Source organism: Rhinolophus sinicus, linkage group LG14 (assembly GCF_036562045.2).
Source record: "Rhinolophus sinicus isolate RSC01 linkage group LG14, ASM3656204v1, whole genome shotgun sequence".
Taxonomy (NCBI): Eukaryota; Metazoa; Chordata; class Mammalia; order Chiroptera; family Rhinolophidae; genus Rhinolophus; species Rhinolophus sinicus.
The window spans coordinates 29,687,000-29,699,369 of record NC_133763.1 but is presented as its reverse complement, the minus strand read 5'-3'; the positions used below and the strand labels follow the sequence as shown (position 1 = coordinate 29,699,369).

Genomic DNA, 12,370 nt, shown 5'->3' with positions numbered 1-12,370 from the left:
ACATCCCTAGGGCCAGAGGAGACTGAGAGGACCCTGCGTCCCCCTCGGTTGCCCTGAGCGGGGGCTATATATTTGTAGTCTATATATTTTTAATATTCAACTACATTCAACATTTCACCGTCATCAAATATCTGAACATTGAATTTTCTTTCAGTTAATTTGAAAACTATGTTTCTTTCTGGATACTTACTTCTCTTTCTGCTTTCATGTTTTCATGATGACACAGTCTTTCATTTAAGTGACACCTTATTTCTCTCCTCCAGCATACAATCTAGTTTCTCAGTTTGAGGTGAAATATTTTTATGATAATCTGAAACTGGTCTTGGATACTAATTACTCGCTTTTCATTGTGACTTTTGTTGCGAGCATCATCCCGTTGCTGTCGAAGCAATGTATTTTCACTTTGTAGGTGAGAACACCTCTCCTCTAGGGATTCCAGCTTTCCAATGTATGTGTTCACTTTTTCTCGATCACTTTGATACATGTGTTCAATTTCCTTTTTTTGACACTGTGTTTGGCTTAGGTCTCTGTGAACACGTTCTAAAACCAAAGTCGTTTCTCTAAGAGCAACTCCTGTGTGATGGCACTTAGTTTCTAGACTACTGAATTTACTTTCAGCTTTAGAAAGTTGTTGAGAAAGAATCTCATTGTTATCTTTTAGGTTAGACACATCAAAATTCACTTTGTCCCGTAAAACAAACCATTCCTCTCTTGCTCTCTGGAAAGCAAGCTGTACACCTCTTTTAGATTTCTGACTTTGCTCAAGACCGTGGATAGCGGTAGCCAGTCTAGAATGGCAGGATTCAACTTCTGTTTGCAGTCTTTCTCTGTTTCGTTTTTCACTCCGCGTTTCAGAGGTTAGTCTTTTATTCTCAGCTGTCAGAACATTCAGCTGTCCATTACATTGAAATATTGTTTTCATTAGTGTTTCCTCATTCCGTTTTATTGTCTTTTGAAGACGGTCATTCTTTTCTTTTACAATTGCAATGTCCTCAAAATACTTTTTTTCCATTTCCTGATATGCATTTTTAACCCTATCTGTTTCCAGTCTTAGTATGGCAATTTCATGCAACAGATCTTTTTGTTTTTCATGACTCTCAGAAACCTAGGTAAAAGAAAAAAAGACTTGTAACTAGCCCTCAGTGAAATGACGTATCGTGATATCCTCTGAAATTAAAGAAGAACCTATATGTTTATATAATGAAAGGTTGCAATAAATGGATATCCCACTGATTGAAATAAATGGACATCGCAAACCTCCAACTTTATACAAGCTTAAATTCTCCAAAGTTCAAAAATTTAGTACAAGAGGCTGAATCCATGAGAGTGGAAAACAGAATTTTCAAATCATAAGAGAATTTTAAGAGTCTCAGATTTGGAAAAGATACAAAACGAGAAGGCATAAATGATTAAGAAATCTCACTTTTAAAAAGAGTTTCCGGTTGGAAAATATAGCAAATCCAGAGTAAGAGTATTAACTCTGCCTATATTCGGACAGATTAAATTTCCTAAAATTCTTTTTTCTGATATATTCCATAGATATTCTAATTTTCCAGTATTTTCATAGTCAGTTATGAAAATTACATCTGCTAATAACTGATAAATCTAGGCATTGCACTAAGCTCTTCTCATTCGTTATCACAATCTAAAACAGAGAAATTGAAAAGATCAGTGAGTTTAGGATTTCCCCCAGGACTTCTGACTCTACAATAGTGCTCTCACACCAAACCACAGCGATTCCTCTAGTGTAAATATATAAATTGAAGAGGCCTTAGAAATTCATGAGATTATTTGCTGCTACAGTAACTTTTATTTCCTCTTCATAATGTTTAAAGTAGCCATAAATATAAAACGGGAAAATACACTAGGAATAAAACACTCATCAGTAAATTATCACTTGATATATGTATGTATATCATGGCATACAATCTTCTTCAAAAGTTCATTGTACTTAAATAGGCTACTACTTGGAGCAAATTGTTCCTTTTCTCAAAAGGAGGAGAATGAATGTAAAATATGGTCTGAACTGGCTGTACATTAGCCTCAATGGAAATGAAAACTAACCTCTCTATTAATACAGCAAGGGGATGAAATCACTGCTGAAAACTGGAACATCTGTTGATAGTAGCAATAGTTTTGAGATTATAGAAAGCTCATAGATTCCTGCAAAAAGTGTTAAAGCCTTCACTATGGATGAGGCCACTGTGAATGTCACCACTTGTCTGTTGGACATAGACGGATTTGAATCAAGAATATCATTTACTGCAATGGACCAAAAACGTCACTCCACATAAAACACACACACACACACACACACACACACACACACACACACACTTTCACACATGCACACAGAGATACACACAGACTCACAAACACATACACACATACATATGCTTTCAAAATCCTCAATATTTCCCATATGTACAGTGTTGGTTTTTAAATATATACACACACAAATACACATGTGTTTGAAAATGACTAAACAAAATACCTCAGAGTTCATTTTCTTTCCACGGAAATCTTTAGTAAAAGGCGAAAGATTTATACGATTTGGAGAGAAACCAGAGTATAAAGAGTTCATTTTCTTAAAATCTATTTCTTTCTCCTTTTGTTTGCAAAGGTCATTAGTCAGAATTGCATCTTGTAATATTCTGTCATTGTGCCCTGGAGAACGTCTCCTCTGAGTGTCATGTTGCTCTAGTGCCACCTAGAGCATCGAGTATGAACAAAGAAAAATTAGAATATAATTAAAATTTAAGTGTTAAACTTCTTAATCGATGTTTACTTACTCCCAAATTACTGGACTACAACTAGGAAGTGGCAGATAAAGTGCCTCAGTCTAAATTAAGAGAAAAACATGAACCCACCAATCGAATTTTGTCCCTGTTTGAACTAAACAATTCGTTAGATGTTAAATCCACCCAAAAATGAATTAGTAGATGATTGCTAAATGTTAGAGTCTTCCTCCCTTAAAATATGTCACCCCACCATATCTTAATCAGTGAGTACCTACCGTGAACCTAACAACATTTTTAAAGATTAATAGCTGGAGAAGAGGCAAACTTTAAACTATTAGGAGCCAAAAACATTTACATGAAGCAGAAAGAGAAGCCAATTTCTAAATTATTATTCAAATTATATACTATGAAAGGGTTATGCATTCATAGAGTTACCTGTTGCATTCAGTTCCAATTGATTCTCATACCCACTGAGGTGAGCAGATAAAAACAATGAGTAACATTGACCAATTATCTACACCAAAATGAAAAACTAGAAAGTGCTTGTACCCTAACAACAGAAGGTCTCATCGTGCCGGATGTGGTTCTCTTAATAGGCAGGTGAGTTGATTTCATGACCCCATCCTCTACCTCAATGTAGACTCGGAAGTCAATTACACAGAGGTCCCAAGGCAGAGTCCATCTCTAACCTCGGCCTTAGTGAGCAGCCATACAAAACTCCAAATTTTGAACCACTGAGAATGATGAGTCCTTTCACACGAGTCCGACTCAGTGGTCAGCATTTGTACAGTGTTCATCATTTCAACTGTTTAATCATCTGATTCAATAACTGATGGTACCTTCTCTATCATGTAAGGAAGTTAAAACAACGAGGAAGGAAACAATATTCAGGAATTTTATTTATTTTTTGCCTCAGTTCCAAGAATAAAATTGACTTCCAAGTAACTATAGATTCTAACCATATTTAAAGTTTTGTAAGCAGTTCAAATGTGATGAAAATAATATTCAATTATGACCTAGTGACTCTTAAAAAACTAGCTTGAAAGTTAATTTCAATGGGCCATGTTACGTTATTGATGCATTAAAAACGACATTATTCTAGAAATTTAAAAGTAAATTTTCACATACATGACAGTGGTTCTTTTCACTTCCATCAAGCCTCACTTGCTCTTTCTCTGATTTCATGCTTAAATATAGTTCTATGGATAAATCTATATATTAGATAAAATGAACTACTCAGGACATTTAGATAAAAACTATAATCTCTATAGAAACAAAATAGCATGTTATCAATTGAGACTTTAAATTAAGCTTAATCTTTCACTGAACATTGACTTAAAAAATACTTGTGATTATCTAAAACTTCAACAAACCATTTGGGAAATAACAAATGTCACAAAGCTGAAGGCATATAAACATGTCAAAATCCATTCACAAATTCATTCACCCAACTTCAATGAAAACACAGTCAGAAACAGAACAAAACAAATAAATACCGGACAGACATGTCTAGTCATGATGTACTCTGTTGTCTACCTCCTAAGAGTACCTTTGAACAGCACCCTAAGATTCAACTGCAACATCGTTCACAGTTTCCAGAATTTGTGTTACTGTTTACGCCTTTGTCAGTGTACACCTTTCCTCATATCTGAAATGTTTTCCTCTACTATCCTGACAAATTTCCTTTAATCTTTGAGGATTCATCAATGGGCTTTAAGGAAGAACTGAGATAAGAGGGGACAGACTATGTGGACACAGCTGCGAAGGAAGTACAATGCAGCAAATTCTCAACAAAATCCATTACGGCTGGAAAAGTCCACTCTGAGGTACATAAAGCCATAGAAAATGCAAGAAATATTTTAATATTTGGTTTCAGAAGGTGCTTTTTCAGTTACACTGAATAGAGTTATAACTGATACTTGGGAATTAACTCAGGGCTATAAAACTAAAGCTAAGAAACCACGTGTCCTCTCAGTAATCAATCTTTAGATCTCTTCCTATGTTTCCAATCTGCCTCCAACGTTCTACATATAATCCCCCTGCCCACTCCCCAGGGTAGGCTAAGTGTTACTCTAAAGGAAATCATGCTGTCAACTCATTGTCTTTCTTATTTACGTATATGTGACTGGAGTTACCGGAAGAATGCAAATGTCTTGCTGAAAGGTATTCCGTTTGGATATCTGTTGAATAAATGGAGTGAATATAAAGTAGATTTTGCCACAAAATGACTTTTGGAAAGTCAGAAAACTATGGTGAAGCCACACAGAGGTGCTCTAGGGTTAAACTCTTTCTGTTTCTTTTTTTTTTATGTTCTTTGCTGTCTCTGTTTCCTGGTAGCTGTGATTCACACAAGTCACAGAGCCTATAATATCCTAATAGAAACACACCTCCAATATGAGTCTTTTCTTTATCTACTAAGATCATGTGTCCAAACTCTGTGGATGCTGACAGATTTTGCGTCATTGAGTGTGATGCAAATGGACATTGATCATCAACTTTCCAATCCCTGGATCTTTCACGAGTGTCATAACTGAAGCTCAAAGCAGTAGGATCCCATTCTGAAGAATCTGAAAAGAAGTTTTCATTGAGTAAAATGGAAATGATAACACAAATTTGACAATCGTGTAAAACTTCCTTCTTCAGTCCCATGTCCTCCCTTTCCCCAAACACGCTACTCCTTCATCGCACACGTTACTTTAGGTGTCCTATACCTGCCATTCACATAGATAAGTTCAATTAAGTGTTGCCACTCAGCGATTTCTGTTACATAATGTGTTTCAGGTCAACGCTTTGCTTCTTAATAGTTAAGATTGTTCAGGGTATGAATTTCTTTGTTATTATCAAAAGTTATGTCCAACCACCTATTTTAAGTTTAAATATGCATGTAAAACATGGGTTTAAAAAGCTTTTAATGAATGGTACCGCTTCAGATAAGAGACCACTTATTCCAAGGAAATGGTCTTTTCTAAATGCACAAATACCTACAGAATTCATCCTTTAAGCCTCAAGTAAACAGAACTTCATATGACAGAGGACAGCCTTGGGTGATCTTACTGCTTCCAAGAAAATATAGGATCAGATTAGGTCCAAGCTAGCTACCTCCAAAGGGTACAGAGTGTCACAAGACAGAAAGGGAATATATCACAAACTTATTTTCCTTTTAGAAAAAACAAAACTCTCAGATTAAGTTTTGAAGACAAGGGCAAGACAAAAGAAATGACTGTAGAGGTGAAGCTTTAAAGCCTGTTTCTTCATGAGGAGTAGCTTCATCATGTCACATCCATGAACCCCGTATGGGGCTTCCAAAGGTAGTTCTCAATGTCACGTGAGAGTCCCTGAAGTCCCAAGATGTATGAGTTCAGGGGCCTGAAGAAGTCAAAACTACCTTCTCAGGAATACTAAATGTCATTTGCCATTTTCACTCTCATTCTCTTGATCAGTGTCCCATAGAGTGTTCCACAGCCATGGTGACATCATAGCTCTAGTGGTTACTGGGTCATCTCTCTAAGGGTGACTGGAATGTGCATGACGGGTGTGCTTGCACTTTAAATTTTTCTGTTATAATTTCTAATATTGTAAATATCGTGTTTCCCCGAAAATAACACCTAACTGGACAATCAGTTCTAATGCGTCTTTTAGAGCAAAAATCAAAAAAGAGACCTGGTCTTATTTTACTCTATTATAAACCAGGTCTTATCGAACATAAAATAAGACCACGTCTTACATTGATTTTTGCTCCAAAAGATGCAGTATAGCTGATTGTCTGGGTAGGCCTTATTTTTGGGGAAACAGGGTATCAACAGATACTCCCAACTTACACAAAATTCTTTGGAATTCGCAATAATTCTTTCTGTTTTTTGTTTTTTTAAATTCTTAATAGTATAAAAGGACCCTAAGGCCCAAAAGTTTCAGAATTACAGTTTTCGAAGATTGTGTCTACCAAATAGTCATTGTGATTACTTACTCCCACCGCTTTAAATAATCAAAGACACCATAAGCGTGCCTGCCCGCACACACACACATAGTCTGCTAATCAGAACATCAGGTTGGCTTAACGTCATTCGTGTAACAACACTAACATGACGTCAAGTTAAAACATAGTTGACATGTTAGCAACTTAGGTAAAGGGCAACATTCAAATTAGCATTTCAGAATATTGGAAAATTCTCCGTGTGTGATAATTAACTTCTGGGAAACCCGATTAAATAAGGAATTCCAAACTGGGAAATTTAGGGTGTCAAAACAGAAGTAGAAATATCTCAATTAAAACACACATTTTTTGAATGTCTTTTTATTATTCTTGTAAACATCTTTTTTTCTCAAATATGGATACAAACAATGACATCTATACTATTTACATCAAATCCATCAATTACATTTGTAAAATGAAAAAAACACACACAAAGGAATGAGTAAGAAGACTGTGAGCATGTCAGAGATAGTATTTTTTATCTGAAGAATGGATTAATGGGAAACCTGAGGATAGAATCAACAGCATATCTTGATTGCAATACATCAGAAACATTTATACCATCATGCTACAAGGATTTATCATGTTCTTCAATTTTTCCTGTAATTCAGCAAGTACACAGTTGTGAGGAGAGTTCTGTTGAATGCATAATGCATTTGTCAACAGATGAAGTGTTATGAATCGATCAACTGGGATATGCAATGACAGAATATCAATTCATAAAAATATTCATTACTTTCCACACCAATGTGGCCTACTAGTATGCCTATACTTCTCGTATCCTCTACTTTACAAACATCACGAAGTTTCTCGATCTGCTCATGCAAGAAGCTGTATCAAAATCCTCTAAGAAATGATGTAGAATGAACCTTCAACATGAAATATGATACTAAACAGAAAAAATTAATTTAACAGCCACAGAAATATTAGATATAAAAAATAATTTATATTTCAAATTCCATGTCACATTTACTGAAAACAACAATTTTAGAACTTAGGGAATGAATTCTCTAACTTCTTTTGTTTCCAAACTTAGTTTCCTTTGGTATCTCATGCTAGACTTTAAAGAACTTTTATGAAATGGCCATCTTATCACAGACAAATGGCGCAGCGAGCAGGGTCTCCCGCACAACACCCTGCATGACAGTAATGTCAGGGTGACCATCATAGTTTAGTCAAAGATGCTTATTTTGCAACATGCTCAGCTACAATATTGACTCCACCTCTCACCTTCCCAGGCAGTGAAACTCTCCATGTCATCTTAAGATCTCGCATTTACTTAACTATAATTTGCCACATTCTCCTGCTTCCTGTTCTCAGGAGCTGCGTTTTTCTCTATTCAGCCTTGATTCACACTCCACAACCTGGAAATTTTTCTCCTATAAAATATTCATTACGTTGTGGCAGAAAATCATCTCTTACAGTTTCATTACCTCAAATACAATTGAGAGAAGCTTCTTCACCCTGGAGGATTAAATCACCTTTCCTCTAGAGTTACATAGCTTGGGAATTTCTGGTCAAAAGAGCAGAGCAGGTAAACACTGTGCTCACCTCTCAGGACCACATCAATCACAACTAAACCAAGAAAAACATTGTTCAGAATCATCTGAATTCCAGCTGTACTGAAAGCCCTGCCCCTACAAGCATACACAAGAAGCCAACTTGAGACTAGTTAAAGAGGTAGAAACCAGAAACATGGAATGGGCTGTTCCAACACCTGCATGTGACCATTAAAAATCCGGAGGTATATCTCAACTGCAGTTTCCCTCCCCAGAGGTAGGAGGTGTCCCAGCCGCTCCCCATCCCAGGGCTCCAATGCTGGGGAGAGAAGTCCCAAGACTTCTGGCTGTGAAGACCAGGGGAGATTATGACTGAGTGTGACAGAGGGCGGCTGCACTGCCAGGCACGCCTCTTAAAGGGAACACATATGGACTTACCCACCAATGGAATCACTGGCTCTGAGCTCCAGCACTGGAATAGCAGCTCAGAAGGTACCAAGAACATATGGGGAGGAACCGAGTTTTCTGGCTTCAGATTGAAGGCTGAAGGGGCTGCTTTCTTCTGGACCGATGAGCAGGTGAAAGCCATTATGAGTTTCTTGAGCCCTTCCCCTCCCTGCATGCAGACAAACACAGACGTCTCACCTGAGTCTCATCAAACTGGCTAATGCCGTTCATTTGCCCTGGTGATTGTGAAACCCTGCCGTACCCAAATTTCAGGCACACCCAAGCCGCTTTTCCATTACAATGGTCTACTTTCACTCATGCTGGGACATTCCTAAAATCTCTCAGAGGTTCACAAAACCCAAACAAGCAACATCTGGCTTCAGCATGACCCTTATCAGTGGCTGAGCGGCCCTAAGCCTGGCATTGGTGGCAGCTGGCCTCAGTTCGGAGCTTGGCCTCTCAAGGCAACTCCAAGTACAGTGCAGGTGGCAGCCATCTGCGGATTAACGGGAGGCTCATGCTTGGTGCCGTCAGGTGGGGCACAGACTGCAGCTGAACTTGGTCTGCAGTGAGGCCTTCTTCAGAAGGCCCTGGGGCTGGCAGGACCAGTTACCAGCTTTAAACAGAGCCAGAGCATTACACAGCCATCTCCAAGGATGACAAATCTAAAGGGCTGATCTGACAGGCAGCTGAACCCCCACTAAACTGAATTGTGCTCTGTAGGGTCAGCCCCCCCACACCACAGCTCCTATACTGTAGTCACAGCCAGTCCTCACAGCCAGTCAATCTTTCTCATTGACATGTAAGCAGTGATCAAGTCTCAACTACAAGAGGTAGGTACACGCATGGCACACAGGGGACACACCTGAAACACCCAGCTCTGGTGACCAAGGAGTCTGCACCACTGGGTCCCACAGGACACCTACTACGTAAGCCTACTCTGCTAAGACTGGGAGGCATAGCAGCCTTACATAGAAACAAACATAGGGGGGCAACCAAAATGGGGAGACAAAGAAATATTTGGTAAATGAAAGAACAGACAAAGGTCCAGAAAAAGACTTAAATGAAACGAACACAAGAAATCTACCAGATGTAGAATTCAAATCACTGGTTATAAGGATGCTCAATGTTCTCAGGGAGAACTTCAACAAAGAGGTAGAAAACATAAAAACGCAGAGAGAAAACATAAAAAAGAACTTATCATAAATAATGACTATAATAACTGAAATGAAAAATACATCAGAGGCAATCAACAGTAGATTAGATGAAGTAGTGGATCGAGACAGTGATTTAGAAGATGTGGGAGCAGAAACGCTGTTCTATCCATTATCCATGTTAGTAAGACTATTAATATTTTCAGTTTGAACAAGTTTTTTTTTTGAGTAAAATGATCCCTATCGTTTCAACTCTTGCATCGTGACTTTCCGATGAATTCCTAGGTGACAGTGATCTCTCAATCAAGAGAGCAGGAAGCTATCACCTAGTTATCTTTATAAGACTATTTCATTTCTGATTTACTCATCACGAAAGTCACCGTTTAATATCCTTCTTCAGTAACTAAATGAGTGTCTCAGAATAATGGTGTGTGTACCTGTTAAAATTGTCTACTTATTACATCTCTGTATATGGTATGGAAGAGGACAGGTTTTTCCTTTACGGTATTTGGTCACTTTCTTTCCCTGTGAAGTTTACTGAATTTAAAAAGTGTTGACAATAAACACTTTTGCCGTCAGTCCTTTAAGAAGGCCAAAGGGGGGAAGATAGATACGTGTGTGTGTGTGTGTGTGTGTGTGTGTGTGTGTGTATGTTGATATGGATATATGGAGATATATATGTTTATACATATATATCTACATATAGACATATATGTCTACATATATACATATATGTGTGTGTGTGTATATATATATATTTACAAGTGACAAGTGTTATCTACCTTCTGCACATCATGGCACACATAGAAAATATTTGTATTCATACAGCGAACACTGGGGTAAATAGAAAAGGCTACAACTGATCCCCTGACAGCTCAGTAGTATGCAATGGATCACCTGATGGGTGGGAAGCTCTGCTTAGGTCATTTTATTCAAAGTAGTGGGCAACACATTGTTCTTTGTGTATGCATTTACTGGAGGTTTATTTAAATTTTTCAAGAAAAACAAACTAAAAGAAAATTCCTTTGTCCTCTAAATTCAGTGTTCTCTTATTTAACAGCATCATCTGAATATCTATTAATAACATATCATAGATGAATAGCTTGATATAATGTTTTTACCATTGTTTTCTCTTATAGCTTGCTGTATTCCATCACAGTCAGGAGAAAGAAAAGAGAATATTTGGGACTATATCAAACTGAAAAGTTTTTTCACGGGAATCTTAACCATAAATAAAACAAAAACGCATCCTACTGAGTGGGACAAGGTATTTTCCAATGATATATCTCATAAGGGGTTAATGCCATAATTAACTTAAAAACTCAACTCAATACCAAAAAACTCGATTAAAAAATGGGCAGAGGACATCAAGAAATATTTCTCTAGAGTGGACATATACCATGTGTCAGTGAAACCATATGTTTCTCTACTTTTTCTGTCTGGCTTATTTCGCTTCGCATTATAATCTCAAATTCCATCCATGTTGTCACAAATGGTTCTATTTCATCTTTTCTTACCACCAAATAGTATTCCATTGTGGATACATACCACAACTTCTTTCTCCGTTCATCTATCGAAGGACATTTTGGTTGTTTCCTTGTCTTGGCCACTATAAATACAGCTGCAATGAACATTGGAGCACACACGTCTTTATGGATAAATGTTTTCAGAATTTTGGGGTAGATACCCAGGAGAGGGATTGCCAAAAACAGACGAACAAGACAAACAAATGAGAAACAAAAACTCATAGACACAGACAACAGCTTAGTGGTTACCAGAGGGCAAGGGGGAGAAGGGGATGGTAGATGAGGTTAAAGGGGATCAAATATATGGTGATGGAAGGAGAACTGACTCTCCGTGGTGAACACACAATGTGATTTATAGATGATGTAATACAGAATTGTTCACCTGAATTCTATGTAACTTTACTAACAATTGTCACCCCAAAAAACTTTAATTAAAAAAAGAACAAAAAGAAAAGATCAAAACATTTTCAAGTAAAAAAAAAAAGTGGACATAAAGATGGCAAACAGACAGACATAAGAAAACATGCTCAACATCACTATCATTAGATACATGCAAATAAAAACCACAATGAGATACCACCTCACACCTATCAGAATAGCTATCATCAATAAATCAACAAACAACAAGTGTTGGCAAGGATTTGGAGAAAAGAGAACACTGTGCAGCCACTATGGAAAACAGTATGGAAGGACCTCAAAAAATTGAAAATGGCAGTGCTTTATGACCGAGCAATTACATTCCTGAGTATCTGTCCTAAAAACTACAAAACTCTAATTTGAAAAAAAATATGCACCCCTATGTTTAGTGCAGCACTATTTACATCAGCCAAGATACGGAAAAAACTGAAATGCCAATCAATATATGGTTGGATAAAGAAACTGTTGTACATTTGTACTATGGATTATTATTTGGCTATAAAATAGAATTAAATATTACCATTTGCAACAACATGAATGGACCTTGTAAATATTGTGCTAAGTTAAATAACTCAGACTTAGAAAAACACATACCATATGATCTCAATTACATGTG

The 12,370-nt window shown here is 37.2% G+C and overlaps 1 long non-coding RNA gene and 1 pseudogene across 1 annotated transcript; both read right to left on the bottom strand.

The window, feature by feature from the left end:
- Positions 1 to 247: 247 nt before the first annotated feature.
- On the bottom strand, positions 248 to 5,305 carry LOC141568608 (uncharacterized). Its single transcript, XR_012491777.1, has 3 exons — positions 5,129 to 5,305; positions 2,495 to 2,710; positions 248 to 1,105 (listed from the first exon to the last, which is right to left on the bottom strand). It is a non-coding gene; the product is annotated as an uncharacterized LOC141568608 (long non-coding RNA).
- Positions 2,452 to 2,573, bottom strand: LOC141568766 (U5 spliceosomal RNA; annotated as a pseudogene).
- Positions 5,306 to 12,370: the final 7,065 nt, after the last annotated feature.